The sequence below is a fragment of the Bos taurus genome, chromosome 21 (assembly GCF_002263795.3).
Source record: "Bos taurus isolate L1 Dominette 01449 registration number 42190680 breed Hereford chromosome 21, ARS-UCD2.0, whole genome shotgun sequence".
NCBI classification, from domain to species: domain Eukaryota; kingdom Metazoa; phylum Chordata; class Mammalia; order Artiodactyla; family Bovidae; genus Bos; species Bos taurus.
The window spans coordinates 22,668,301-22,681,773 of record NC_037348.1 but is presented as its reverse complement, the minus strand read 5'-3'; the positions used below and the strand labels follow the sequence as shown (position 1 = coordinate 22,681,773).

The window sequence follows — 13,473 nt, the reverse complement described above, 5'->3', positions numbered from 1 at the left end:
AGTCCTCTCTATCTGTTTGCTTTTTAAGCCTACAGTAAGTGTTCTTTACCTCAGATCTCTTGAAATAAGCACAGGAGGGCAGCTCTAATGATGGGGCTGTCAGCCCTCTGCTGTTCTCCGAACTGAGTGAGTCAGGCGGGACCTCCACGGTTCACATTTCGACACCACAGTGGCAGGAGGTGTCTGTGTGCTGAGCTGATGGCTTCTGGCTGTGCAAATTAGCTTCCTGAACAATTTCTAAATACCAGATTATTTTCAATTGCCTTAGTGAGTACCACATAATTCTCCCAAATTGTTCTTTAAAGAACACCATGTGGCAATTTTTTTTAAAGATAGAGCTACTATAAAATCAACAAATTTGACAAACTGTTCTAATTTCAGAAAGGCTTAAACACTTCAACTCAAGAAATAAAGAAGGGACATATATATCTCTATATACACTATAGAGATAACACTCAGCTATATAAACCAAATGTATCCTGCAATGTGTACGATATATTTATTCCGTAATATTTTCCTGATGAAAAAGAAAACTTTAGAGAAGTTGCTAAATAAAACACGGGAAAAGAAAGCATATGAACTATGTTCTGTTCACTTTGGTAGAAGATAAATAAAAATTCTGAATTTATTCTTCAATGAAATTATCTTTCAATTCAGAGAGAAATCATTGTTTAAAGGGTTTAAAAAAAAAAAAAAGGAGAAGAATGTTAAAAAATACTTATCTCAGCTGTAATTCCAGGTAACTGAGAAGTCAAACTAGGATAACGTCCATTGAGGTTCTGCTTGGGTGTTCAAGAATTCGGAGAAACATCACAGATACGGTAGCAACGAGCCAAAGCAGAACTTAGAGATCCAGATTCTATCCTTTCTCTTTCCCTGTTCCCCCTCCCTTTCATGAGATCTTTCATAAGTTCTATCAGTCAGGACACAGCTGGCCGCAGGTAAAGAAAACTAACCTCAAATACTTTATGATGAAGTGGATTTATGGACTCATGCAAATGCGAAGGGCAGGGTGAGATCTTCCGAGCCTCAGGATCAGTTCCCTAAGGCTCTGGCTCTGTGACTGCAATTCCCCAAGCCTGTTCCTACATGAGCTGGCAGGGTCCTCACTGGGGGGTGGAGGTGGGCACATCCACCCTCCAGTTACTGCAGTCTGACTGAGACAGTTTATGTCATGTGGCTGCCTCTGAACTCTGGCTTCAGCTTGGGTGATGCGTCCACTGCTGAACAAATGACTGTGGCAAGAAGGACATGAGAGAGCCCCCTGGAGCTGGGGGTGGGCTCAATCCCAACCAAACTTTACTAGTGCTCTGCACAAGAGAAGGGAAAGGAGAAGAATTACAAATGTTTCCAAAGAGGTGTGGTGGAGACTGGCTGGCTGTTGAAAGCCAGTTCCTCTCCTTGCTGGGCACAACTGGCGTAGACGGATCATATTCCCCAGCCTCCAGGGCAGGGAGGTGTGGCCAATGGAACGGACAGACATGAACTATTTCCAGGTCTGGTCCCTCAAAACCTCTCACCCACAATCTTTCATGCTCTTTCCCCTTCTGCAAGCTGTCTGTGCAGACAGGCAGGGTGATCTCAGGGAGCCGTGTGTTGAAGATGGCAGAGCCACAAGATGGAATGAGCCTTAGTCTCAGAGCTGCCGCTTAGAGAAGAGTCCTCCACTGATTGGGAACACCTATTTTAAACTTTGGGCTTCCCTGGTGGCTCAGTGGTAAAGAATCCACTTGCAGTGAAGGAGACATGGGTTTGATCCCTGGGTTGGAAAGATCCCCTGGAGAAGGAAATGGCAACCCACTCCAGTGTTCTTGCCTGGAAAATCCCATGGACAAAGGAGCCTGGTGGGCTATAGTCCATGGGGTTACAGAGTTGGACATGACTTAGTGACTAAACAACAACAATTTTAAACTTTACGTGACTGAGCAACTTCTTTGGAGGTTAAGACTTTTGTTTATTTGGGGGTTTGTTACATCAGCCTATCCTAATAGGTGAAGAAATTAAGGTCTGCAAGTTTGAATGACTTGCCCAAGATACACTTAACTGACAAACACAAAAACAGGATGCAATGATCCTGCCACAAGAATGCAAAAAGGGAAGAGAAGACAAGTGACAGATATAAGCACCAGATAAAATGAGAAGTGATGAGCAACACAGCATCTTTGAGGCACAATGCACAAGTAAGGAAGCAGGTCAACCGGGAAGCCCTTTCTATGTCCAAACTGGTAGAAATTTCCCCACAAGTCATCCATTTTTCTCTTACCGAACAGAATTACTGGAAAGTTTCTCTGGTAAGTGAGAATGCAAACTGCCTCTGAGTCACAGCTAGGAACAATAACTCTCATTACACATAAAAGTGGGATTAATTCTCAAGCTGAAAAGCATTTGGGGACTTGGGCTGGATCCCAGTGTAGGGGAGGCTACTGTCTGTCTGACCAACACTCCTCTCTTCCTATGAGAGCTGCTCCCATCCAACTTTCTACTTCGGTGAAAGCCGCTGCTCATCAGAGAAGCCACTGCTGGCCACTGGGAAGGTAGATGTTCCGAGCTAGGCTCGTCTTGGTTCCTCCTACGGACTCTTAAGTAGAGTTTAGCCTCTACTGGAAGAGACTCAGTCCCACTCCACTGACAAAGCTGTGAAATTTAAAGCCAAGAGCTAGCGGTGGGCACTGCTTCTTGCTAAGCAGAAAAAAGCAGACCAAGACATGTATCCAGAGAAAAACATGATCTGAAAGGATGCATGCACCCCAGTGTTCACTGCAGCACTATTTACAAGAGCCAAGACATGGAAGCAACCTAAACGGATATTTACGGAAGGAGGGATAAAGAAGATATGGTACATCTATACAAGGAATATTACTCAGCTATTAAAAAGAATGCAATAACGCCATTTGCAGCAACATGGATGGACCTAGAGAGTGTCATACCGAATGAAGTGAGTCAGAGAAGGAGAAGTATAGTATGACATCCCTTATATGTGGAGTTAAAAAAGAAATGATACAATGAACTTACTTACAAAACAGAAAGAGACTTACGGGCTTAGAGAACAAACTAACTGTTTCCAGGAGGGAAGGATAGGGGAAAGGGCTAGTTAGGGAGTTTGGGATGGACATGTACTCACTGCTATATTTAAAATGGATAACCAGCGAGGACCTACTGTACAGCACAGAGAACTCTGCTCAGTGTTATGTGGCAGCCTGGATGCGAGGGGAGTTTTGCGAAGAATGGATACACATACGTGTATGGCTCAGTCCCTTGGCTGTTCACCTGAAACTGTCACAACACTGTTGATCAGCTCTACCGCAATACAAAATAAAAAACTGAAAAGAAAAAAAAACAAAACCCTGACTAATATAATCAGCAAAACTGCCTCAAGAGCTAAGACAAAAAAGTTCACAACATCTCACAGATCTCCTAAAGTGAAATGAAAAGCACACAAGTATAGCAATGACAAGTGCGGAATCAGAAACCAGGGCACTGGGGTTTAACCCAAGTGCTGCCAGCTTCCGGCCAGGAAACCTCGGGGAAAGTGTTTTAAACCTCCCATTTGCCTCGGTTTTCTTACTCCTACAGGGGAGCCTTTAGGATAACACCAAGCCCACTGGGTTTCCTTGAGGATTAAATGAGTTAATGCACATGAAGCACTTGGAACAACACCTGGGATGCAGTGAGCAGTCAACATGTGCGTTACTGTTACGCTCCGTCAACATCAGCTGACGGCTGTTAGTGACCCCCAAGCAAGTCAAGGTGGATCAAGCCAGGTGAAAGCAGGCACCACACTGACCACAGAAGAAAACACGTCTGTCCCACACTACCCCACCGTCACAGCACACCATCAAATCCTGACGCTCTTTCCATCTGTAAGGAAGGGACAACTTCAGGTGCCCACTAAGGATAGCAACCACCTCAGGCTCTCTGGGAGGTGAGCAAGGATGCACTGTATCAGACACCAGCATGCCCCTCTGTCCGCCAGGGTATCTGTTCTCTCCAATCTCCTTCAACTCCCTGGGCCCCCAGGAGCCACAGTGAGATAGCAGGGTTGGGGGCGGCAGGGACACAAATGCAGCCTCAGACCTGCCCATGGGGACCTCATCCATCTTCTGAGCATGCGTGATCTTGACCATTTGAACCCTTCATCCCATCTTAGGCTTGTCTTCCCTTCCCCACAAGGGAATTTCACAAACACAAAAATTTGAGGGTACTTGTTCCAGACATAAGATGCTTCCTATGACAATCACCTACTTCCTTCATAGAGCTCTGCCTTCAAAGTTATTTTTGCTCTCTCTGCTGATTAAGTTGGGGAGAAATTCTCAGCAGAGTGCTTTTCTGGAAACTGCACAGTTTATTAAGTCCCTGGAAGTACAAGGAAGAGCTTGAAGCGTTCAGTCTGTAAAGGCATGGGATGAAGCTAGAGGAGGATGGGTGTTGAGGTCATGGAAAGGAATGGGCAGTGGGCAGCCACAGAGGGTCTGAGGCAGAGAATGGCACGACCCCTCTGCACCTCCTCTGAACTTCTGCCTCCAGACATCTGCATGTGGGGCCCGCTTCTCTGGAAACTTGGAGATGTGGAGAAGGCTAAGAACACTGGGAGGGGGCAAAGCCCTCAGGACACCCATCAAAAACCCCCAACTCCAAAGCAACCTGGTGGGGAAGAACAGGGGCCCAGCAAGAGTGTCAGGCCCACAGGGCTTTCTAGAGCCTAGCCAGGGGTCAGGAGTGCTGCTGCAACTGGCTAGCGCCTGCCCACTGGAAGAGTAAGGTCAAAGCCCTCTAGCCCTGACCAGAGACCCCCTCTGGCCAGCCTACACGATTCTATTCCAGCAGAAACCAAGCACAGTAAGCAAGCTTTCACACTGTAGCAAAGCTAGCCATATAAACAAGTGACCCCAAACCAAAGCTGTGTGATGACCCGGGAGTACCCGGGAGATCCATTTGGGATCTGAGGCATAAATATCCTTAGCCTCTCAAAACAAACACAGGTTTTGGCACTGAAAACTGTTTTTTGGTTTACAGGCCAGCAAACCACGGCACCGCTGTTTATTTTTCCATTATCTGTATATTCAGCAGCACCGAAAGGACCGTAACAGCTTCCTACTCTCCTAACCCACTGGTGAGAAAATGCAATTCTGATCCATAAGCAAACAGACACCAGAAAAGTCTGTCACGTTTATGGTGCCTGACAAGTATCTTTCCACGCCTTCTCTCCAACACTTGTTTCAACTATGAGGAACTGTGGTTCACGGACAAGTGACACAGCTTGTCCCAGCTGAGTACCAACACCAGAATGCAAACCCAAGTCTGATGCCAATTCCCTCTCCTCTTTGACTGTATCACTGCAAGAGGTATGTTCAGATTTCTGGACAAGCACTGGAGAATCAAGGGTTGGGAAGACACAAACAGAGGCAAGCCAGTTCCCTGGCACGTGTACCCTAAAGTGGGGGCTACGAGCACTCGTCTCGCGTTACTGCCATGCCTACTGCAGACCCTGGTGCACAGGGAGCTCTACGTAAATGTGGCCTGAATGAAGCAAGACTTTGTTATGATCCAATACCTCGTGGTCCAATAAAGAATCAGGGACCATCATGCCAACTCACCAAACCAGAGTTCTTCATGGAGATGGAAAGTTGAGGCGGAAATTCCTACACTGGGGAGAAATGAGACCAGAAGACCTCTAAAACACTTCCAAATCAGCCTCTGAAAACTAATCTCACTGGAGATCAGAGTCTCGTAGAAGTACTGACTGACTTTTTTGAGTATTAAAAGTGAGTGTATGTTGGCTCATACTGTCACCTACCAGGTGTCCCCATAAGAGTGTTCTGAGCCTCTGATAACACTGCTCGACTCACTGCCAGGCTGACCAAACCTCATGCACACCTTCATCCCAGGCAAGGCTTCACTGCAGCTCACTTCACTTGGAATCTCTGGCTTTTAAAGACTATTTCTTAATGCTAGAATAACAAAAAGACATGACTTCAGCGCTTCGGGAAGAAAAAGAAACAAAACCTTCTGCTTTTACCTACAAATGTTAGGGCAGTAAAGAGAGCTGGTCAAGTACGTATTGAATGACTACATAAATACTGTAGGTTCCCTGCATGCCAACTCCAAGTCCAAACGTATGAGTTAAAAGCGAATAAATACACAGGTATAAAGAGAACAAAGACACAGGTATCTGTAAAGCAACTATCCTTCAATTTAAAAATTAAAAGAGAGAGAAAGACAGATATCTGTACATGACATTAAAATGAATACAGAACCATTCCGCAATACGCAACTCCATTAACAATATCCAAATTCTGATACCCAAATGATATCAGAAATTCCACGTGTTTGATTTCTTTTTTGCTTCTGATACAATCAAACCGCTAGACGGAGAAGGCGATGGCACCCCACTCCAGTACTCTTGCCTGGAAAACCCCATGGATGGAGGAGCCTGGTGGGCTGCAGTCCATGGGGTCTCGAAGAGTCGGACACGACTGAGCGACTTCACTTTCACGCATTGGAGAAGGAAATGGCAACCCACTCCAGTGTTCTTGCCTAGAGAATCCCAGGGATGGGGGAGCCTGGTGGGCTGCCGTCTATGGGGTCACACAGAATCGGACACGACTGAAGCGACTTAGCAGCAGCAGCAACAGCAACAGAGTACACTATGCCATTTCCTCCTCCATAAAATGGAAGCTTGGCAAGAGTAAAGTTAAACATCTCACTAAGTAATAAAATTCTAACAAAATGAAAGATTTCGATACGTAAATGTAATTTATCTGGCCAAATTCATAAATAAAAATTTTACAAAAAACACAATGCTTTTTCATTACAGACTCCCCAAAAGGTCTTAAAACGTGCTGTACCAGAATTGTTTTTAAATCAAGACTCAAAAATAATAGATTCTCCATCTAAAAATAAACCCTAATAAAATGATCACAGATATGCATAAAAACTTAAGATCGACACGGCAGCACAGCGCTGCCATGTAAATTAGGTTTTGAATAACTTTTAATGACATGGGAAAATGCAGTGAGCTCTCTGTACCCACATGTAGAGAACCCACAGGTACACAGGGCCCACTGTGCTATACTATTTTATACAAGGGACTAGAGCATCCACGGACTTTGGCAAACCACTGGGGTCCTGGAATCAATCTCCTGAAGATACCACGGATCTTTAAAAAAAAAAAAAAAAGATAACCAAGGATCGACTACAGTTTCAATTTATTATTAAATTTAAAAGTCAGGATATAAAACTGTACAAAGTACCTGCTTAAAATTTACATTTAAAAATTGATTCAATGGATACACACTACTATATATAAAATTATAAACAACGAGGACCTACTGTATAGCATAGGGAACTATATGCAATATCCCATAATACTCTATAATGGAAAAAAATTTGGAAAGGCTATATATATATATAACTGAATCACTTTGGTGTACACCTGAAAACTGTAAATCAATTCTGTGTGTGTGTGTGTGTGTGTGTGTGTGTGTGTGTTAGTTGCTCAGTTGTGTCTGACTCTTTGCGACCCCATGGACTGTACTGTAGACCACCAGACTCCTCTGTCCATGGAATTCTCCAGGCAAGAATACTGGAGTGGGTTGCCATTCCCTTCTCCAGCGGAGCCTCCCGACCCAGGGATCAAATCCAGTCTCCTGCATTGCAGGTAGATTCTTTACTGTCTGAGCCACCAGGGAAGATTAAATCAACTATACTTCAATTAAAAAAAAATAGCAAAAAACAATTTTTTTAATGTAAAATTTCCTATGCATGCATAAGAACAAAGAATGCAAGGAGTTACTAATATATTATGTACAAATATCTTGAAGCATATTGTCTTAAAACCAAAAGCAAATATCACAGCTCAGGGTGAAGAACGAGACATGTTGCTATTAACATCAGGATAAAACGAAGATGCACATTAACACCATTATTATTTAACAAAGTTCTGAAACTCCAAGCCAATAAGAAAACAAGAGATGAAGTATTACTTTTACAAAGGAAAACACAAAACCATCAGTCAGCTAATAACGTGAACATTTACCTCAAAAACCCAAGACACTATACAGTTAAAATTCATATATTTCACAACAACAACAAAAGACAATCAACTGAGAAACTACACAATTGTTTACTAAATTAGGTAACATCAATATATTTCATCTAATTGAAATAGTAGATTTAATGAAGATTCTGGCTACAACAGAATTATCCTATTAATAAAAAGGAATGAGACCCATATTAAAATATTTAAAGATAAATGAATAATAAATTCATACTTATGACAGAAGAATCCTATAAAGCTACCGATTCTTCTCAAATTACAGTGGATTTAACTCCAATACAGGCTTCCCTGTTGGCTCAGACGGTAAAAGTCTGCCTATAATGCAGGAGACCTGGGTTCGACCCCTGGGTTAGGAAGATCTCCTGGAGAAGGGAATGGCAAACAATTCCAGTATTCTTGCATGGAAAACTCCATGGACAGAGGAGCCTGGTGGGCTACAATCCATGGTGTCACAAAGAATCAGACATGACTGAGTGACTTGCACTCACTAACTCCAATACAAACAAAATCTCCCCCAAATTTGAGAGTAGAACAAAATCATTCTAAAATTGATATGGAAGGATAGAGAAGAATGGGTTAAGGAAGCTTTCTTTAATGGGGCATAATAAGAAAAAGGATTAACCTTATCAGTTCAGTCGCTCAGTTGTGTCCGACTCTTTGCGACCCCATCAATCGCAGCATGCCAGGCCTCCTTGTCCATCACCAACTCCCAGAGTTCACTCAGACTCACATTCATCGAGTCAGTGATGCCATCCAGCCATCTCATCCTCTGTCGTCCCCTTCTCCTCCTGCCCCCAATACCTCCCAGCATCAGAGTCTTTTCCAATGAGTCAATTCTTTGCATGAGGTGGCCAAAGTACTGGAGTTTCAGCTTTAGCATCATTCCTTCCAAGAAATTCCAGGGCTGATCTCCTTCAGAATGGACTGGTTGGATCTCCTTGCAGTCCAAGGGACTCTCAAGAGTCTTCTTCAACACCACAGTTCAAAAGCATCAATTCTTTGGCGCTCAGCCTTCTTCTTCTTAACCTTATCAGACACTATTAAAACATATAAAGCTATAAAAATGAAGTCAGTGCTGTAACAGGGCGAGTAAGTATAGGTAATTAAAAATAGTGCAAAGATATGATAAAGGTGAGAGTATAAATCAACTGCGAATAAAAATAATCATCCACATAAAAAGATGCTGGAATAATGACTATTTTGGAGAGTTATGTCCACCAGGGAAGCCCTAAAAGTAATATTTTAAAACCCAACACATTCATTACCATTTGAGGCACCAACTCCTTACTATTAAAACTGTTAAAGGGAAAAATCAAGCACTTATACCTTATACTTATACCTTTCCAATAGGAACTGTATCTTATAGTAGTGACAGGCCTAACCGTTGAAGAAACTTCTGCTTTACAGAAGAACACTAACTACTTCATGGAAAAGTAAAATGAATTAGGAAACATCATTTCCTAATACCAGGGAGAACTGTTACTTTAGATAAGGATTATCAAGTGGTGCTATAAAGGAAGGGAGGCAGGGAGAAAGAGAAAGCTTAGGTGAACAGCTTATGGTGAATTAAACATTTGTAGGCACTTCCCTGGGGGTCCAGTGGTTAAGACTCCACACTTCGCCGAAGAGGGTGCAGGCTGATCCCCCATTGGGGAACTAAAGTCACAAATGCCCTGGGGCACAGCCAAATCAATAAATAGACAGATACACTTTAAACACACACACACACACATCTATATTATGCCAAGGGCCACAAGGTCACCTTCTAGTCATATGAAGAGAATCTACAAGTTCTAGTGGAGTAATCAGATGGTCATCACCCTAACCCAGCAGTCAATCTGAGCATCTGTAATGGTGGGCCAACAGGACATCGTGTATTTTCTGATGTGATTTGTGACTTGCCAATGATACAGCCTAACCCAAAACATCTAACTTTAATCCATGTTGGATGTGATTTCTAGTTTATAGGAAATACAGCAGATAGAGGGGAAAAGAAGGAACCAGTAAGATGAATCCAGAAATCAGGACCAAGGAAGTGGTCAGGTCTCTTCAACAACTCAGTGTAATGTAAAAGGTGGGGATGGGCAGGCTAGTTTAAAAGCAAGGTAAGGGTCATGACAAGCAGATGCAATGCAGGAGACATTTCTGGGATCACTGGGGATATTGGTATGGTATGATACAGCTATTAGATAAAACAAATTACTGAAATGGAAATATGCAGATTACTGGCTGCAAAAAGTCTATTGCCAAACAGTATGTACTTATGGTGGTTCCTCAAAAGATTAGAAACAGAATTACTGTATGATCCAGCAAGTTCACGCCCCAAAAGAATTGAAAGCAGGAATTCATAGATATGTATACCCATGTCTGTATGCAGCGTTATTCACAATAACCCGGACACAGAAGCAATCCAAGTGTTCATCAATGGATGAACGGATAAACTAAATGTGGTGTGTGCATACAATGGGATATTATTCAGCCCTAGAAACGAAACTCTGATACATGTTACAACATGGATGAACCCTGAAGACACTGTATTATGTGAAATCAGACAGTGACAAGTATGTGCTCTATGGTTCCACTTACATGAGGGACCTAGGGTAGTCCAAAGGGAATGGTGGTTGCCAGAGGCTGGGGAGGAGGAAATGAGGAGTTTAACATCTGAAGTTTTAGCTTTGGAAGATCAAAGGATTCTAGAGGTTGACAGAGGTGGAGACTGTAGAAAAATGTGAATGTACTTAATGCCACTCAATTGTACACTTAAAAGTGATTAAACTGGTAAATGTTATGTATACTTTATAATTTTTTTTAAAAACCATTATGTACTGTGTAATCTAATTTCAGTGGAAAAATGTAATTATATACAAAGATAGATGGGGGGAGGACAGGGAGACAGGGGAGGGGAGAAGGAGAAGGAGATGGAGGGGGAGATAAAGAATCTGGAAGGACATGTACTAACATGTTATAATAAGTGATCTCTAGCTGTGGAGGCACTAGCTAATTTTCCATACTCTGTACTGCCTCTGTAGTAAGAGAGGATGTTGTATAAAGCAAATAGGAAAAAACATAAAAGGAAGAGTATAGATTTGATTTCACAAAAATATAAAATGTTTACAATTTTAAAAATAAAATATTCAGTAAAGAGAAAAAGACTAGAGAAAAAGATATGCAATAAGCATGAGTGATCAAAACTTAATTCCCAAACACATTAGAAAGCTCTTATAAAATTTTTTAAATTCTAAAACCCAGAGAAATAGGCAACAGACATAAATTCAGTGAAGGCAAAGTTCAAGTGTTCAAAACACACTTGGAAAATAAAAAGGTAACCATAAATGAAATAAATTATAACTAAAATACCAATACAAAATATCACTCTCCCACAATCGGATTGTTGAAAGCCTAAGAAGCACTATCATATACTCCTGTGATATTAAAATTTGATCACATCTTTCTGGAGGGCAAGTTAACAATGTGGATCATGAGCCTTTAAAAGTTAACAGTCATGGGACTTCCTGGTGTGCAATAGGTAAGAATCCGCCTGCCAATGCAGGGGACACGGGTTCCATCCTTGATCCAGCAAGACTGCACATGCCTCAGGGCAACAATGCCCGTGTGCCGCAAATGCTGAGCCCACGCACCTAGAGCCTGTGCTTGAAGCAAGAGAAGCCTCCTCAATCAGAAGCCCACACACCACAGCAAACAGCTGCCCTGGCTCCCAGCAACTAGAGAAGCACGGCGCAGCAACAAAGACCCAAACAAAAAAGTTAATAGTCACAGTACTATGAATCACTCATACGTGAAACAGATGAATCTCAAAAACATAATGCGAAGTGAAAGAAATATTATATAAAAGATTGTATACTACATACTTCCACTTACTGCGAAACTCTTAAACAGACAAAGCTCACCTGTGGTGGGGAAAAAAATGAAAAGGTGGTTGCAAGGATGGCAGGAAAAGAGCCTGGGAAGGAGCAAGAGTGAACTTTCTGGAAAGACAATATTCTAACCTTGACAGAGGTTTGACTTACACAGATAAATGTATGCATCTGTCAAAACTCAGCAAATGCACAATAAATGTTTATGCATTTGACTGCATATAAATTTTATCTCAAAAGAAAAATCTAAATACTGGACTAATTAATGATATACACGCTGCAATATTTTAGGCAAAGTCTGCTGCTGCTGCTGCTGCTGCTGCTGCTAAGTTGCTTCAGTCGTGTCCGACTCTGTGCGACCCCACAGACGGCAGCCCACCAGGCTCCCCCGTCCCTGAGATTCTCCAGGCAAGAACACTGGAGTGGGGTGCCATTTCCTCCTCCATAGGCAAAGTACAGATGTCTGCAATTACTTTAAAATGCATCAAAGGAAAAAAAAATAAAATAAAATGCATCAAAGGAAAAGGAAGTAGAGACGACAGAGACTGACACACGCTTGTCTCCTGGTTTCTGTGGGCACTGCTTTCAAGACTCCCTCAGATACCAAGCCCATGGATGCAAAAGTCCCTTATATGAGAGGCACCGAAGTTACACATAACCTAAGTACAGCCTTCTGTATGCTTGTACTTTGAATGGCTTCTAGATTACTTATACTACCTAATACTATGTAAATGTTACATAAATTGCTGGAAACACAATGTAAAGGATATGTAAATCATTACCACAAGGCAAATTCAAGTTTTGCTTTTTGGAACTTTCTAGATTTCCCCTATCACCCCCTCTCACACCCTCAATGGTTGAATCCCCAGAGGTAGAACCCATGGAAACAGATGGATGAGCATATATGATAAAGTACAGTAAAGAACATATATGATGCAACATATATGCAAGTAGAGTAAAATGCTACCATAAAATACAGGAGTTTGGGGTATACAAGTGTTCACTGCAAAATTCCTTCAAGAATTTTGACATAGTGTCTAATGAAATGTTAGAAATATTAGAAATACTAAATTATAGTCAAGAGCCACGAGGCAGTCCTCTGGAGTGCTGGAATATTCCCTCCTGGTCTGGGTGGTCATTATATGTAGCATATATGGGTACAATTCAATCAAGCCACACTCTTTAAGATTCTATATACTTTGCTAACTGCATTTATACGTCAAAAAATGTTTAAATAAACAGCATTCAGAATAGGACTTCAAAGCATATGTAATTAATATACTCAAAAAGATAACAGAGTATGCTCTAACCAAAAAAGAAAGAAAACCATGAATTAGCAGTTATAAAAAGCACACACCATAAATCTTGAACACAGAAACTGCAGCATTTAAAAACTCAATGGACTAGATAGCTGAGCAGACCCTGAGGAATGACTCAGTGAGCTAAGAGAGTTCAAAAACCTTTACAGATGCCAGCACAGAGATGGAAGCACAAGTAGTAAAGAAATACAGCACAAAGATGTGCCTAACTCCCACAGTGGGA

General features: G+C 42.0%; 1 protein-coding gene across 4 annotated transcripts in view; it reads right to left on the bottom strand.

Moving 5' to 3' along the window:
* The window catches only part of PDE8A (phosphodiesterase 8A), a 147,354-nt gene that overhangs the window by 120,772 nt on the left and 13,109 nt on the right, over positions 1 to 13,473 (bottom strand). The gene's annotated exons all lie outside the window — the stretch shown is intronic.